The 16,158-nt window shown below is 47.3% G+C and overlaps 1 long non-coding RNA gene across 1 annotated transcript; it reads right to left on the reverse strand.

The window, feature by feature from the left end:
- Positions 1-3,407: 3,407 nt before the first annotated feature.
- On the reverse strand, positions 3,408-11,261 carry LOC114068198. Its single transcript, XR_003573528.1, has 3 exons — positions 11,222-11,261; positions 4,041-4,164; positions 3,408-3,904 (listed from the first exon to the last, which is right to left on the reverse strand). It is a non-coding gene; the product is annotated as an uncharacterized LOC114068198 (long non-coding RNA).
- Positions 11,262-16,158: the final 4,897 nt, after the last annotated feature.

The raw sequence follows: 16,158 nt of genomic DNA on the forward strand, positions 1-16,158 counted from the left end.
TGGGCAGGGACACCTTCCACCAGCCCAGGTTGCTCCAAGCCCCATCCAACCTGGGCTTGGACACTTCCAGGGATCCAGGGGCAGCCACAGCTTCTCTGGGCAACCTGTGCCAGGGCCTACCCACCCTCACAGGGAAGGGTTTCTTCCTAATATTTACTCTAAACCTACCCTCTTCCAGCTTAAAGCCATTCTCCCTTGCCCTGTCACTCCATGTCCATGTCCCAAGTCCCTCTTCAGCTCTCTTGGAGCCCCTTTAGGCATTAGAAGAGGCTCTAAGGTCTCCCTGGGACCTTCTCCTCTCCAGGCTGACCAATTCAAATTCTCTCAGCCTGGCTTGGGTCTTTTCTCCTGCCGCTGTCAAAGTAGGTATCTGTTGTTGCTTTTACAGATAGAAAATAGAGAAATTTCCAACCTAAATGAGAAAGAACCAGAATGAGCAGTAAAGCAGGTAGATTAATAGGGATTTGGGGATTGTGCTCAGTCACGTTCATGTGATGAAGGAAATCTCCCTTCTACCAAGAGATTTTGTTATTGCTGGGTCTCTTTGTTATTTTTAGCCTTTGTCTCCCAATTTTTTCCTGTGGTTTAGAAGTCTTAAGGTGATTTCCTCTTCCACTCCAAAGCCTCATCTTCCCTGAGAGCAGCAAGCACCTCAGGACAGTTTGGTTGCAAACACGGGGTGGAAGCGTTTCCTTCTGGTTTTTCCTTCTGTCAGCACATGCCAATTCTCTTCTTCTGTTTTGTTTCTCACTTCACAGCATTTATCTTCTCCAGGAAATATTCTTGGCCTCTAACATGCCAGGGCTGGTTTACAGCAGTGCTTAATGCTCAAAACCAAGCCTCTTGAGTGGCCAGTGGCTGGGTCACACGGCAGCACCCCGATGGCTGAGCCCAACACGATGTGGTTTAACAGAGCGCAAAACCACCCACCAAAGCAGCTGCTGAGGTAGCCCTGGGCTAGCTCAGTGTGAGGTGCTGGAGGGGCAGGACTGATCCTGAAGGGACAGGACTGGCACTGGAGGGGCAGGAGCAGCCGTGCAAGCACAACCACCTCTTGGCTGATTTCATCCCGGTGCCCATCGCGTCGTGTTGCATCTTTGCACGCTCGCTTTTGAAAGCTCTTTACTTCAGGGCACATGATTTCAGCAGTAAACAGTTTATGGAGTTATTTACAGCTCAATTTACTGAGCATCCCACCGGAACACTGGTGGAATGCTGAGGCGTGTGTTGTCTGTTGAGTGTGGGCAGCAGGAGAGGAGTTTCCTTGGAGTTTTCTAATTGCATTCTGAACCCCTCTCCTTCCTCCACTCCCCAGGCGTCTAACCAGTACCAATGCAAGCCTTACACGTGAGAAAACTGAAGCTAGAAAATGACAGGAATTGCAGAAATGCAACAAAAGAAATCACAGATTTCTATGGAGGAAGTGTTCATTTTCAGGATTCTTTTATTTATGTATACTTTTTTTTTAATTATTTCTTCCAAAGGATCTATACTTGAGCTCTACCAGAAGCCTGGGTAGATTGGCAATTTGTTACTCCATGCCATCACTGCTGAGTTCAGAGGGAGATGATGACAGTGCAGGTTCCTCATCCCATACCAGCAGCTGTATTTGCTTGGGTTGGATTTTGAGTTTCACTTTTATTACCCTTGATTCGGATATTTTTCAAGGAACCCCCCCAAAATCTTTGAAATTTGGCTCTCATTTGAAGGCAGGGAAAGTTTTGCCCTCAATTCACTAGTGGAGAGACGAGAGCCCAAGGCAGTTTGGAAACACGGAGTTGAGGATGTCTCCTATGATCTCTGCCACAGAATGGGGCTACTCAGAATTTCCTGGAGAACTCTGTTAATCTGAAACTTAATTTGCTAAAATTCAGTCTATGGAGCTCCTTTACTGAAAGCATCCAGAACAGGGCAGAAGGCTCTGCCGTATCAAGGTACCAGTTGTGCCAGAAGTAAAACTGGAGGTGGCTTTCCAGGGAGCATCTCTGAAAGTGAGCTCTCCAAAGCTGCAGCATGGTCTCACTTGTGGTCTGGGGCTGCTCTAGGAGCTGGTTCCCACAAAGACACCACAGTGACTCTGTACCCCAGAAAAAAGGGACTGCTGCCCCATAGAGACCCGTGGCCCAGAGCTGCCCCTCCAAAGCACAACCAAGGTTTCTCAGACCTCAGACCTAATTGAACAGATGTTCTCTAGATGGTGTGAAAGGCCCCCCCAAATCCCATGCCAGAGAGATGTGGCTGGGCTGGGTGAGTTTGCAAGGACAGTCCTCCAGGCAGGATGAAAGCCCAGGGCTGGCTGCAGAGTGCTGGGGCAGCCCTGTGCCAGCTCCACGCTCCAGGCACAGCTTGAAGCCCAGCAAGGGCAGACACAGGGCCCTGGCACAGCAGCTGAGGAGCAGTAACAGCCAAATGTATGAGGTCTTAGGCTCCCTGCAGCTGCAGCCACCCAGGCTCTGCTGGCTGCCCTTGCCCTGGGAGGGGACGCTGTGACGTTCGGCTGCGCGTTGTGAGATCAGCGCGGGACACTTGAGGATTTTGGTTCCTCCTCAGACCCATCTGGCTGCTCAGTTCAGAAAAGGTCATTGCTCTGCCCAGCTCTGCCTGGCTCATGGCACAACGTGCCGGTGACACCAGCAAAGTCTGGCACCCGCTGTGCACGCACCGCCCACCCAGCTGCTCTGCATGTGCCCGACTCCTGCCATGCTCTCGAGGACTGATGCCATCCTGGGCGTGACAGAGCCGGGCACAAACACCAGCACACCCCCCAGCTGGGCTGGGACCCGGATAATGGGGTTGCATCAGGTTTTGCCAGCTGTGGATGCCGCCCACAGCTGTTGTATGTGACCTCTCCTCCCCACACCATCTGAATTTGTGGGCTTTGAGCAAGCATGTGCTCATATAAACAAAACCAGACACAGGGGGAGAGGAACCTGTTTGAGATTTGAGATGACAACTCTGCCCTCAGTTACACTTTCTTGAACAAGAGCAGATTTGGTTAGTAACAAGATACAGACCTAATTCTGAGTATTTTTACACCAGCAAAGCCCCTGACTCTGGGAGAAGGAGAAGTGCTTTACACTGGCACTGGTGCAACACCAACTACCGCTGCTGTTTGGTGCCCTGGATATTTTCTCTGCAATATGGTTTCAAACACTTGTGAGATCTGAAAACAAAGAAACGAAATACCAGCCTTGTGCAGACTTTAAAACAAAAAAATAAAATGTCCAGGAAATCCCTGCAAGGTTTTGGACTGGACAGGAAGATACATTACAGAACTTTTTCAACCTTTTTTGGTTTCTTTGTTTTTTTTTCAACTTCCAAGCAGCAGAATGCCAAAATGCTAACAGGCAGGGCAAATTGAGCAAAAATAAAATATTCTGTGGACTAGGTTAGAAAGTAAGGCAGTGTTTATTTTTTTATGCTTTACACTTTGGCCAGCATTTATCCCAAATGAAGGCAGCAAATGTTATTAGATTTCATGGAATGTAAATAAACAGTTATTGGTAAATACATTTTGGTGGTCTGCTTGTTACACTGCATGTCAGGAAAACTATAGGGAACTGGCAGGAGTTCAGACATCTTCAAGGAACACAGAAAACAGACATATTTTACTAATTATAGCTAACAAAAACACTCTGAGATTACAGTTAAATTACATTAAAACATAACTTGTTGGCAAAGGCTGTGAGCATAATGCCTTGCCTATATCTTTCTGTATAATGTTTCATCAGAATGGAGCAGGAACATCAGGAAACCCTGGCACAGCCCATCGGGGCTGGGCCACCTGGGCACTTTGGGGCCTGCAACAGTTTCTGGAGGTCCAGTGGGGTTTCCAGGAGGGCCCTGGTCTGGATTTGTCTGAAGCAGGTACTGCACAGGGGTGACCTGATGTCTTCCCTGCCACCTGCAGGAGGGGAGGGAAGGAAAAAGAGGCACTTGCTAAGCAGCCCTGGGGAGGGCTGGGTGGGCAGGAGCAGTGGGATGTAGGGGCTGCATGGCTGTATCTCCCCACAGGAGCTTCTGTACCTGCACCACCTTACCTGGATGGATGGAGCTGCCCTCAGCCAAACCCTCTCCGAGCTGTGAGCTGGGTCCATGGCACCACAGCAGTGCCCTGGGTGCAGCCTGTGCTTCTGTCTTCTGGATCTTCTTGGCAACACCTCTCTGGGACAAGGAGAGAAAGGAGTGATAGCTCCAGTACAGAGCATCCTTTGGCTATGTCAGTGTGCAGGGACCTCCAGCAGCTGATTGCAAAGTTAAAATCAGAAACACACCTTGACCCAGGGCAGGAACTCCCACATTTCAATGAACTTATCTCCCTTCTTGCAGTGGAACTGTGCTGGCTATTGCCACACACCCCATGCCCAGGCAGTGTTTGTGGCATGGCTGTGAAGGCCTCTGGGGATGGTCTTTGGCTGTGCACACCCTCACTGCTCCCCAAAAATCCCCTCCCGCTACCAGACCTGGTCCATGGCACTACTGCCCCACCAGCAGTGCAAACCATTCCTGCAGGAGCAGACCACAGGAGGAAAACAAGGCCTCTCTGCAGGAATTGTTATGTTTTAACAGCATCCAGAGCATTCACGAGGAACGAGCTGTTGGGAATGCTGTATGCCTCCACGCACCCACAGCAACAACCCACTGTGTGGGGCATACGTGGAAATCAGCTGCAGGGACGCTTTCATTACACTGAATTAGATTATAAACTATTAGCTTTATTTTTGAAGCACAGTTTGCATGAATTAACTCAATTAAGAAAGATGCTCCGACGCGTTGCACGTGAGCAGCATTTGGGACACAAAAATCTCAGGTGAAACATGTGAACATGTGCTGTTCTCCTGTGGTTGTGCATCAGGAGATGACATTACTGTTGCTTTACAAAAAGTCTCCAAACTGAAAAGATTTCCTTCCTTCTGCTGGTGGGATGTTAATACTGAGTAGTGCCTGGCAGGGCGACGCAGCAGGTTGGGAGGCTCGGCTGTGCCACGAGGGTTATCCCTTTTCAAACCAGGTAAATCAAGGTGGTCAATAATCTGACCCCACTTCAGACTATGAGAAAAACACGAGTCATTTTGTCTGCCATGTAAATGAAAGGGGAATACACAGGCTAATCTCCCCAGAATATTAAGAACACTCCTGCCACTGCACACCACTTCAGAAACGTGCAGTTCCCGTGCCTTGGGTTATTCTTGCATCCCTGCCCTCATGTAAAGAAACCCTGTAATGAAATCATGCTTCCCGACTACCCCATGGTAATCTCTTCACTTGAACTGTCTTTATGTCACATTTATAGCCCGTTCTTTGCTGGGAAGATTTTTTAAAGGGGATCTGAAGTTTAAAAGAAGACAGATGACAAGCTGTGATCGCGAGCAAGAGAGGCTCACCATATGGAAATAGAAAGCCCTGGCTCCCTCCTCCATCCCTCCTCCCCCCTCCCCTGCCGAGTTTCTGTACTTCACATGATGCTATTGGGATTTGAAGATCAGAATACAAATTAAATTATTAAATGTGGAACAAAAAAAAAAAAATAAAATAAAAAAAACTTGGGCCTTTCCTCTCCATCCTTCCATGTGACCAGTAATTAAAAATCAAAGTGGGGAAAACAACCCTGCTGGAAGCTGGCATTTGGGATATAGCCCAGTTGCCTACAGAAGGATATAATGCTCAGGCGACGTGTTTGTGCCTTTGCATGCTATGGGGGTTCAAGCATGAACTGGTTCTATAGCTAAGAAATTATTTTAATGGCAGACTTATTCATGGGGCATATTTATTCTTTATTTATTCTTTACTTACTGGGAAAAGCAGGAGCACCACTCCTCGATCCAGTGTGTGTGTGTCTCCAGCACTGGACTCCTAGCCACCAAACACCACACAATGACCCTAAACCAGGACAGCTGAACCCCCATCAGATGCTTTTAATCCATTAATCCCTACAACCTTAATGTGTGGCAGCAACCCCTTAAAACCTGGGCAGTCAAAGAGGAACAAATGAATCCATTTCAGCTGGACAGAACTTGAGATGTAGCGGTTTGAGAGTTTATTTTGATGTGGCAGTTTCGAAGGAGTTGCTGATCTGGCCAAGCTCCATCCATCGAGGGTGCCTGACTCGGATAAGCTCAGCTGGGGCTGGGACAGCAGGGACAGCACCCAGAGCTGAGCCCAGCCTAGGGCAGGAGACGTGCCCTGAGCCCAGGGGGCACTCACCAGCCTCAGCCCTCCCACCTGCACCCCCAGGGAGCTACCAGGGATTTTGCATTTTTGAAAAACCCCAAGCACACACTGCAGGCCCTGAATTTTGTAAAATTTGGCCCCATTTTCAACTTTGGCTTCACGAGGCTTGGGCTCCGCCGCTGGCCTCGGTAGCCAGACTTACAAAATAAGTACTTAGTGCCCTCAGTGCAGATTTGGGCTATGGACATCCCATTTAGGCACCCATGTTTGAACACTGGTTCCTTGTAGCCAAAATAAATAATTGAATCAATGCTACATAGAGTTCGATCTAAACACGTAATGGAGTCAAACTCAGATATCCACTGTATTCCATCGGCAGGTCCTGGAGATGGCAAACTGAAGCCTGCTTTTATAGTGTGCCAGCTCAGGGACCTGTTCCCAATTTGCAGATTTGGCCTGTTGCATTCTAAAAGATGTTTAATATACTCGATGCCTGTTTGTGTTAATGTTTACCATTGAAGTTTTTCATTATTTGATGTTATATTTGGCCATAGCATTAAAATTCCATTGGACCGACTAAAATCTAGTGTCAAATCAAAGCCAAAGAAGCATCTTTGTGATAGACTTTCAGCTCCCATCCAACCACATTAAAAAAAAAAAAAAAAAAATCAATTGTAGGTTGGGCTTTTTGTAGCTTTTCTTCCTTTTGCCAGAGAAACAGCAAACACTTTATTTATTAGCTGGCTTTTATTTGCACAGCTCTGGAAGAGCTGAGCCCAGTGCCGTGGACTGGCAGGGAAGCACGAGCTGCTGTGCCAGGAGGGCACAGCTCCATCCCATGCCATGAGAGGGGAGATGTCTGTCACCTCCTTCGAGCCTTCTCCAGGCCTCATCATTTGGGATAACAGCACTACCTACAGCCCTTCATACTTAAAAACTGGTTCACCTCGGGGACAGTTGGAGGACTGCACCAATTTTCCTACTGCTTGCAAATGGCTAATTGTTGTTTGGAACACAGAATCGTGAAATCACAGAATGGTTTGGGTTGGAAGGCACCTTAAGGCTCATCTCGTTCCACCCCCTGCCATGGGCAGGGACACCTTCCACCAGCCCAGGTTGCTCCAAGCCCCATCCAACCTGGCCTTGGACACTTCCAGGGATCCAGGGGCAGCCACAGCTTCTCTGGGCAACCTGTGCCAGGGCCTCAGCACTTAAAATGAGGCACCTGCATTAGCTCTGCACTTACCAAGGGAGCCTGACCTCAACTCTGCCTCTCCCTCCTGTCCTCCTCTCCCCTCACAGGCTGAGGGTGGGATTTTTCCGTGGCAACTCGGTGATAAAGAATCAGGAGTCCATCCCCACGTGCTGTGGGGAGTCCCAAGCCCTTGGGGCATGCCAAGGACTCTTGGCACTCACAGCCTTGGAGCCTGCAGGTCACACACATGCTCATGAGACCCTTGGTGTGGCTTAGTAAGGTCAGAGGGAAAACAAATGAGGGCTTGCCTAAGTCCAGGTGTTTCTGGATTCAAAGGGACCTGGGAAATACGATGGCCTGGATGAAAAACTGAGAATCAACATTTAAACATAAAGCTGTGAGGGTAGGTTTGAGCAGATATTGTCTCAGCCAGTTAAAAGGGCAACTCTGTGAATAACCCATTCTCCAGTCCACCTAAGAACTGCCAAAGGGAACAGGGATGTTTCAAACCGTGTCCCCTTTCCAGAATATTTCCTCCAAATTTTTTATCAAAATTAAGATACTTGGCATTTCAGTGAACTTTTCCTTTTTTTCAGGATTGGGTTTTTTGATTTTAAAGATTATAAATTAAAATCTGTAAATGTCATCTCAGTACATATGAACATTTATTTTGACAGTATTAAATGGCATATTTTGATTAATGAAGAGTTCCCACTTTGTTGCAAACTGGATTTCTTTCTGAAATGGGAAGAAAAATTCTCTGCCTGCAAAGCTTTGCTCAGCTTTACCTAAACACTGAGACACTGAGAAGAAAAGATCTGTAACTTTACACTGAAATAAGGGTTATATACTTCTATTGTGGAGCAGCAGATCTGAAAATTGTGCTCAGCCCTGGGATTAGTCACATGCAAATGGTCTCTTTCAGAGATACACAAGAAATGGGACATTTTGAAAAAATGAAGCCACGTTCCTAAGAAGCCCCAATGGCCTGAGGCCACAAAGATGAGCCTTGATAGAATGGTGTCATCTTAATGCATCACTCTTGAAGGACCTGATTCAGTAAAAGCCTCTGAGATCCCTGTGTTACTGGTTGCAATGTTACACACTAGTGGTGCAGAAGTGAAGATAACCAGCTTTCTCCCAGCCTTAGCACTGGTCGTAGTGAGCTGGTCAGGGTGGTTTCACCAGATCATCCCACATCAGCATCCAATTTATTATATTTCTGTTAAAATGTACTGCCCAGTGGGATGAATAGGTTAAGGTTTCCTTTGTGACTTTGGTGCTGTCTTTGGCTATGTGTAGCTAAAAACATGTTAGGATTTGAAAGTTCAGTAAATTGCACCCTTTAGAGAGGAAAAAAAAATCTTTGATGCTGTACTTAATGCAGGTGCAGAGCTGCTACTGCTGGTGCTGGTGCTCAGGAGGAAGCTTCTCCTCTCACCATCACTGCTGTCACCTCCTCTCATTGATGGCACCTCGTGTCTAGAGCTGAACCCCTGGTTTCACCTCTGGTGTCACCCACTGGCCTTCAATGCCACCCTCTGGTACAGCTGGTGCCCTCACTTGGTTTAGGGGGTGACCACTTGCAGCCAGGTCTGTTTGAAACCACCGAGCACCATTTTCCTCTCATTTCCTCTGTGTTTGCCCGGTGTTGGTTTCGGTGCCAGCAGACACTGTCCTGTGGGGCAAGGCAAGGACAACTTGCCTATGCTAGACAGTCTGACATAACAGACTGTCCACTTTCCATCAGGAAAAACAGAGCAATGGGATCAAGCAACAAGATGTCCTTACTCTCTGCTATTGTAAATCCATTTTATAAAAGCATAGGATGGGGACAGAAGTTCTTTAGCAAACAGCCTTGGCCACCACTTACTGCATCATCTTCTGTACTCTGGAGCTGGAAGGCCCATCTCTCAACCAGCTCTGACCTCAAGGGCTGTTCTTTACTTGACACAGGCAAGAAGAGAAGGGCACAGACTGCTTTTCAAGTAGGAGGCCTTTCTTTCCCCCACTAGTAAAAGAACTACTGTCCTTATAAGGGGCTTCTTATAAGCAGCTTCTTGCTTAAGTCAATAAAATCGAAGAATCACAGAATCATTAAGGTTGGAAAAGACCTCCAAGTTCATCGAGTCCAACCTGCACCTGATCCCCACCCTGTGCCCAGCCCAGAGCACTGAGTGCCACGGCCAGGCCTGCCTTGGACACCTCCAGGGCTGGGCACTCCAAACCTCCCTGGGCAGCCCCTGCCACTGCCTGACCACCCTTTCCAGGCAGAAATTCCTCCTGATGTCCCACCTGCCCCTCCCCTGGCACAGCTTGGGGCCATTTCCTCTTGTCCTGCCACTGGTTCCCCGGGAGCAGAGGCCGAACCCCACCTTGCTACAACCTCCAGTCAGGGAGTTGTAGAGAGCGATGTGGTCTCCCCTGAGCCTCTTTTAAGCAATACTGAAGGATTTGGATCTGGCCATTACAACAGCTGGGCCAGGCTCATGTGTGTAAATTGGGTTGTTCCATCGGCTCCGCTGAGCAAACCCATCTTTTATTAGCAGAGGACCGTGATCTCAGTGCTTGCTGCACTGTCCCCAGTCGTATCAGCGACCAGTCTGGCCTCCAGACACAGCTGTCACATCTGCCACTTCCGAATCAAACGGGCTCGTTGTATCCCTGAAAGGGCATCAGAGGAAACTCGTAGCAAAAGGCAATATGTTAAACATTAACCACAATGCTCACAGTCCTAGGAAGGTCTGATAAGCCATGATTAAACTCAATTATGGATTATTTTATATTACCTACCTCCAAGCACTGTGGAAAATTGCTTCCTTTTAACTGCCTTGGCGGCTTTCTCTGACCACGAACATGGGGGATATTTTCCCGTGATTGATGTATTTGTTTACCAAGCTCCTTGCTCAAATACAGACCTATTCTCCCTTTAATCAGAGGTGTGAATACCTTAATAGTCGTCAGAACCCACATTAACCTCTTGATTAAAAGACATGCTCACAGTTACCAATAAAGAAATACATAAAACACATCAAATTTGTATTCTCAGTATAAAACAGAATTATTTGCTGTTCAATCACTTGATGTTCATTTACTTGCCCCACTGCTATTTTATCAGGTTGTGTCTAACAACTGAAATGCTTTTTTTCTTTTTTTATTTCCTCCTCCCCTTTCACCAGTGAGTAGACTGAAGGGTTTTGGTGGGGCTGGGTTCTTATTTTGCCTTTGCCTAAGGGCAAAAAGCTCCATGAACATCAGTTTTCACTTGACTTCCTTTGGCTGCTTATCTACACTGGTTATTATGCTCCTTCACTACAGCAATATTACCAATAAAATAAACATGTCAAAATTCAGAAGCAAAAACAAGTTCATCTGTGACACTAATTTTGCCTGGCAAATAATTCTCCTTGTTTCTGTAAGGGCTTCAATTTCTTGTGGATTCAAAGCAAATTCAGCTTAAATTTGATGCCTCAGTCTTATTTTTCTTTCCCAATCTCATTAGAGTAAAAATAGCAAGGATATCCATATGATTAAAGACTTCATGTTCAAGAAAGCAATCTGGTCATAGTGCTCCTTAGCTTTATGTACTTCTTTCTATTTGACAACATTAATTTGCCATCTGTCAGCTCAGTTACATAGTTTACTTGCTGCTTGTTTGGCGTTCACGTCCCCCTTTTTCATTGTCAGCTGTTTCTAATAGTTTGGCCTCCTTGAGTGGGCCATTTATGCAGATTTGAAACAGGAGAAATCCTAAAAACTGACCATATGGGAACCCACTTTGTACTCCCCAGGCTGACATAGCCATGCATAGACCTCATCCCCCCCCAGCACTTCAAAAATCCAATTTTTCGATACCTCCATAGCACCTTCCATCTGGGTGACTCCAGTTCATCCCATCACAGTTACAAACAGCCAAATTTTGCTGCATTCAGCCCTAAACATTCAGTCAAATCAATGGAAGAGATCCTTAAGTTCACAAAGAAAGGGGCCCAGAACAACACAAGCTTGGCCAGATACCCATTAACACAGCTCCCTGGTCCCATCTTCCTTTTTGTCTGAAAGCTTCAATTCTGGGAAAAAAAAAAAAAGAAATACAAATCAGGTTGCCCAGAGAAGCCATGGGTGCCCCAGCCCTGGAAGAGTTCAAGGCCTGGTCAGTGGAAGGAGCCCTGCCCACGAGCGGGTTTGGAATTAGATAGTCTTTCATGTCCCTTCGAATCCAAACCAAATCTGTGACGATTCTATGAAAAAAGCAAACTGGGAGATGCTGAGGAGAACTGTGAGAGGGTGTTTTGCAACTGAAATAAATGATGTTTGGGAGAGGAGTGAGAAGGTCTAGTTCCCAACTTCCACCTCCTTCCAGACACTCAGTAGAGTGACAGAATAACAGGAGACTTTCATCTGGAAAATCTGATTTTTTAGAAATTCTCCCCAAAACTCCAAAATTTTCAGCATCTTCTGTCAGTGTTAATACTTTGCCATTCTTATTGTCCATTTAGCACGTGTTGTCTCTGAAAATGTGTGCTTTGTCTAATATCTTTAAAGATACATATCTTGCAGATAATTCAGCTTGTCCATAAAAGGTTTTTTGTTATAACTAATATCTTCTGTCTTACAAAATCCCCCACAGAGACTGGAGCTCAGTGGGCAGTGGCTCCTCAGCCTTTGTGTGAACAATTGTATTTCCCACTTGACGAGGCTGAGGAGGCAAAAGCTGAACACTCTTCCTTCTCTTGGGAATGCCCTGGTTTTTGGGACAGGAGGCTTTTAGACCAGAGGGTCTGGGACAAGGGGCTGATGTGGGAGGTGAGCTTGGCCATCAGATTGGCAGGATTCCACCAGCAGGCACTTTTTTTTTTCCAGATCCCAAACATTTCAACCTTCAAAACTCTTACCTGAAGTTAAGAATTATGCTTGTGAAAGGAGATACTTCAAGTTATACACCTGAAATCACATTAATTTATTTGGATATGCACAAAAAAAAAAAATCTATTTTTTCCCATGTCTTTTTTTCTGCCAGTTGAAGGGATTCAGAATACTCACAGGCACTGAAACAAATTTTGCTCCTGAGAAGAAAGCCAATATGAAGATTGATTATTGCTCACTTCCAAGGGGAGAATAGAGCTGTGCACACACAGCCAGTGCTGTGGCCAAGGGCTCCATGGCTCACTTGGGATGGGGAGCACAAGCACTGCCCTTTGCTGCTCAGAGGGGCCTCTGCTCCAGCTTCTCCAGCTGACTTGTGCAGGGGGAGCATACTTAAAAGGGTTTTCATCCTCAGGACTAGCTAAATCACCTGGAAATAAGTGAATTAACGGTTTTGTATTAACATGAGAATTTGTTGGTCCGCTTTGATAATGCCCTATTCCAGGAAAAAGTGACATTATTGTGACTAGTTTGTGCTGGTGGTTTGCTGTTTTCATTCCCCCTTGCCTTTTCAAAAATTCGTTTTTGAATCATTAGAGAAAAACATAAAAGCTTAAAAGCTTTTAAAAGAAGGTAGCAGCAGTGGAACGGTATCTCAGGTCTAAACATGAAGGGCTTGGGTTTGTCTTTCTGACCATGCAGGGAGGGTGGCAGGCTGGGAGGAGATGTCAGTCTGGGTGATCTTCACTCGCTTTGAGCCTCTTTGCTAAGATCAGCCCAGTATCCAGAACAAGGGTTGGACAAGGTCAGGAGAAGTTGTCTGGCCTCAGGTGGCACCTGGAGCTCAGCTGAATGTGTATTTGCTGGTTTTCATCCACACCCTGGGCAGAAAAGGAGGTAGCACTGGGGCAGGTCCTTGTCAAGGAATCCTAAAGAGAGCTGCTGATGACGGGAAGAGAAGGGTGACACTACCTGGGGCAGGTTGGTCAGTGAATTCAGGCACAGTGGTTGACAGCACTTTACATCAGGATGGTATTTCCAGCAAAGGAAAGATGGAAATGGTTTCCCAGCTCTGATAGCCCAAGCCAAGTACAAGCATCCATGAGCAGATCGACCCAGTACAGGGCAGTCTGACTGTGAGACAGAGGCAAAGTAGCACCTCCAGGCCTGCTCCCCAGATGGGAGCCTGGCCAGATGTGTTCCTGCCTCTGGGACTGCAGCAGTCCTGTAATTTAGAACAGTCTCCAGGCTGCTCTCATTTACACTGGGGGCCAGTGCACAGCTCCCTGCACACAAAGGCTGCCCTGAGCTGCTCTGCACTTGGGCTGGCACCCAGGGCAGTAGCTGGCACTGTCCACTCACCACATTCTCCTTCCACCCCCAGGGCTCTCTCACACAAACAGGGCTGGGGAGCACCTACCTGGCTGCTTTACTGGTCCATCACACCTCCTGCAGGCACCCTGACAAGTTCTGCTTTGCATCCCCTCTCTGCCATGTACAGATATGCCCAGATCTCTGGGTGCAAAGATGCAGTCCTGCAGAGGTATCCCAACATGGGGTTAGGTTGGCAAAGCTCATCCCATCACTGTGTGCAAAGACACTAAAAAATTGGTGCCAAAGACACTTAAACTTGGTACCAAAGGCAGCATTTCATAATTCTGAAACATATTCACTGCTCCAAACATTTCCCAGGATCAGCATATGTTGGATTCAGACATCCAAATATTTAAGAGTATTTTTGGGGGCACCATTGGCCAAACCCAGCCTTGTGTAGGCAACATGCTGCTATAGATGACAGAAGCTGTAATGGCAAGACAAATCCATCAACACTTTGACCCAGATAGAAATAGTGGAAAAAAAAGAGGACATCAACATGACATTGTTGGCTAAATGTGTCTGAAATTTTCAGTTTAAGGAAGCTGAGCCACTTCCATTTACAATGAGACCTGACAGCTTTCAGGACCCATTGTCTTTACCGAGACTGGATTCATTTTAGAAGGTCATTCATTTGCATGGGGTTTAGTGAATCAACCAGCCATCCTCCTTCTCCTCTCTGGGAAGACTCATTAGCTACAGGGAAACTCAGAGGGAACAGGAGATGTGTGTGAGGTATGGGTAATTACACAAGCACCCCTGAAATAAATCACAAACCCACTTTTGATATGACTGCAAACCTGGAACTGATCCTCATTTTAGCCTGGGAGAAGGTCTTCAGCAACACTCTATAAACTACAAAGAAAAGAAAAGGAAATGGACTTTTAAAGCAACATTTTAATAGGACTGAGGTGTTGACAAAACCCTCAGAGAGCAAAGGAGCTCCATCACAGGGGATGGACTTACTGCTTGAGAAGTGGCTCCTGGCATCTGCTTGGAGTTTTGCAGGGACAGGGTTTCACTGGCTGAGTGACTACTGCTGTCCCCTGTGTCTGGAGAGGATGCTGGGGTGAAAAACAGGCTGCAGGGATATATACTGGCTGGGACACTGACTGTCTTAAAGTGCTGCTGCCCAGAGGGAGTGATGCCAGAGGCAGGACCACCCTCACCCAAATGGGTAGCTGCCAAGCCAGGGGGGCTTCCAGCTTCGTGAGATGTGACAGGGGAGGTCAGAGGGGGTGTATTGCCTCATAGGGAATCCCAGAGGGAGCTGGGAGTTAGCCACACATGCCTGGGGTGGAAACAGGAGCAGAAACTGCAGATCTGCTGTAGGACATAGACTTTGGGTCCTCAACGTCCGAGGTGCACCAGCCTGGTGGTGTGTGCACTGCGTTGCTCAGTGCTGCATGCGGAGACTATTTACCCTGGGAATGTATATGCCAGGCTCATGGTCACACTTTGCAGATCACAAAATATACTCCAGGTCCCCTTCTGGAGTTCAGCAGACCACCTGACATCCAGATGTCTACAGAAGCAAGGCAGTGCCGGTGCTAATAGGGACTCAGTGATGCTGGTGAAAAGGATGGACCTGTGAACCAGAATTATTCAAAACCGGGAGGCTGAGGATGCTCATATGAGGTCTTGGTTACATTAATTCAGTGCCCAGAGAACATCTGACCTAGACCCAACTGTAGGAGTCATACTTTCTCAAAAACCTCACCTATCTCTGGGGCTCTCTTCTCTTGCCTTAGACCGGGACAATAGTTTAGACTTCACCTTTTCAGCAGTGACTCTCTCCGACACTGGAGACATACAATGTCTCAGCCAGCAGATCTGCAACCTTTACAGAGACCAGGCTGATAGTAATGTGACTATAATCATATTGATTTGGTGCTAGACTATGGTGCTGAGCACTCACATGGATACTCTGCTCTCTGCTGTGAAGATCCCAAACCAGGAGGGAGAGGCCTCGGGAGCCGCAAAGTGAAAACCTGAGCAATGCAGTAAAAAAAGCCTCAGAAAACCTCAACAGAACACAGCAGACCAGGGTCACAGCCCTGCTACCTGACTGCTTTTCATATAACTATGCTGTTTCCAGCCAGAGGCCTCCAAGGAACACACCAAGCATTGCACAAAGAAGAGCTGCTGAGCGAAGGGGACAGGTAGCCACGGTTCCAGGTATCCACCTCACCACTGGTCACGTCACTCATGCTTAGGTGGCTTAGGAATCAATTTTCCATTTAATTTGGGAATTATTTCCAGACTCCTGAATGTAGGTAAGAGTTGCTTAAAAAATATTTCATTGCACTTGGCTGCCTATGAAGCTGCTCAAAGACAAGCGCCGGGTTCTGCACTGGGGTCAGGGATGGACTGGGAATGAGAGACTGGAGAGCAGTGTCAGTAAAGGGCCCTGGGAGTCCTGGTGGGTGCCAGTTGTCCCTGAGTCAGCAGTGCCCTGGCAGCCAGGAGGGACATCCCTGTCCTGGGGGCAGCAGGGAGGGGATTGTCCCGCTCTGCTCTGCCCTGGGGCGGCCTCACCTCAACATTGGGGC

The sequence above is a fragment of the Empidonax traillii genome, unplaced genomic scaffold, assembly GCF_003031625.1.
Source record: "Empidonax traillii isolate 1590-97213 ecotype Southwest subspecies unplaced genomic scaffold, ASM303162v1 scaffold1014:size492293, whole genome shotgun sequence".
NCBI classification, from domain to species: domain Eukaryota; kingdom Metazoa; phylum Chordata; class Aves; order Passeriformes; family Tyrannidae; genus Empidonax; species Empidonax traillii.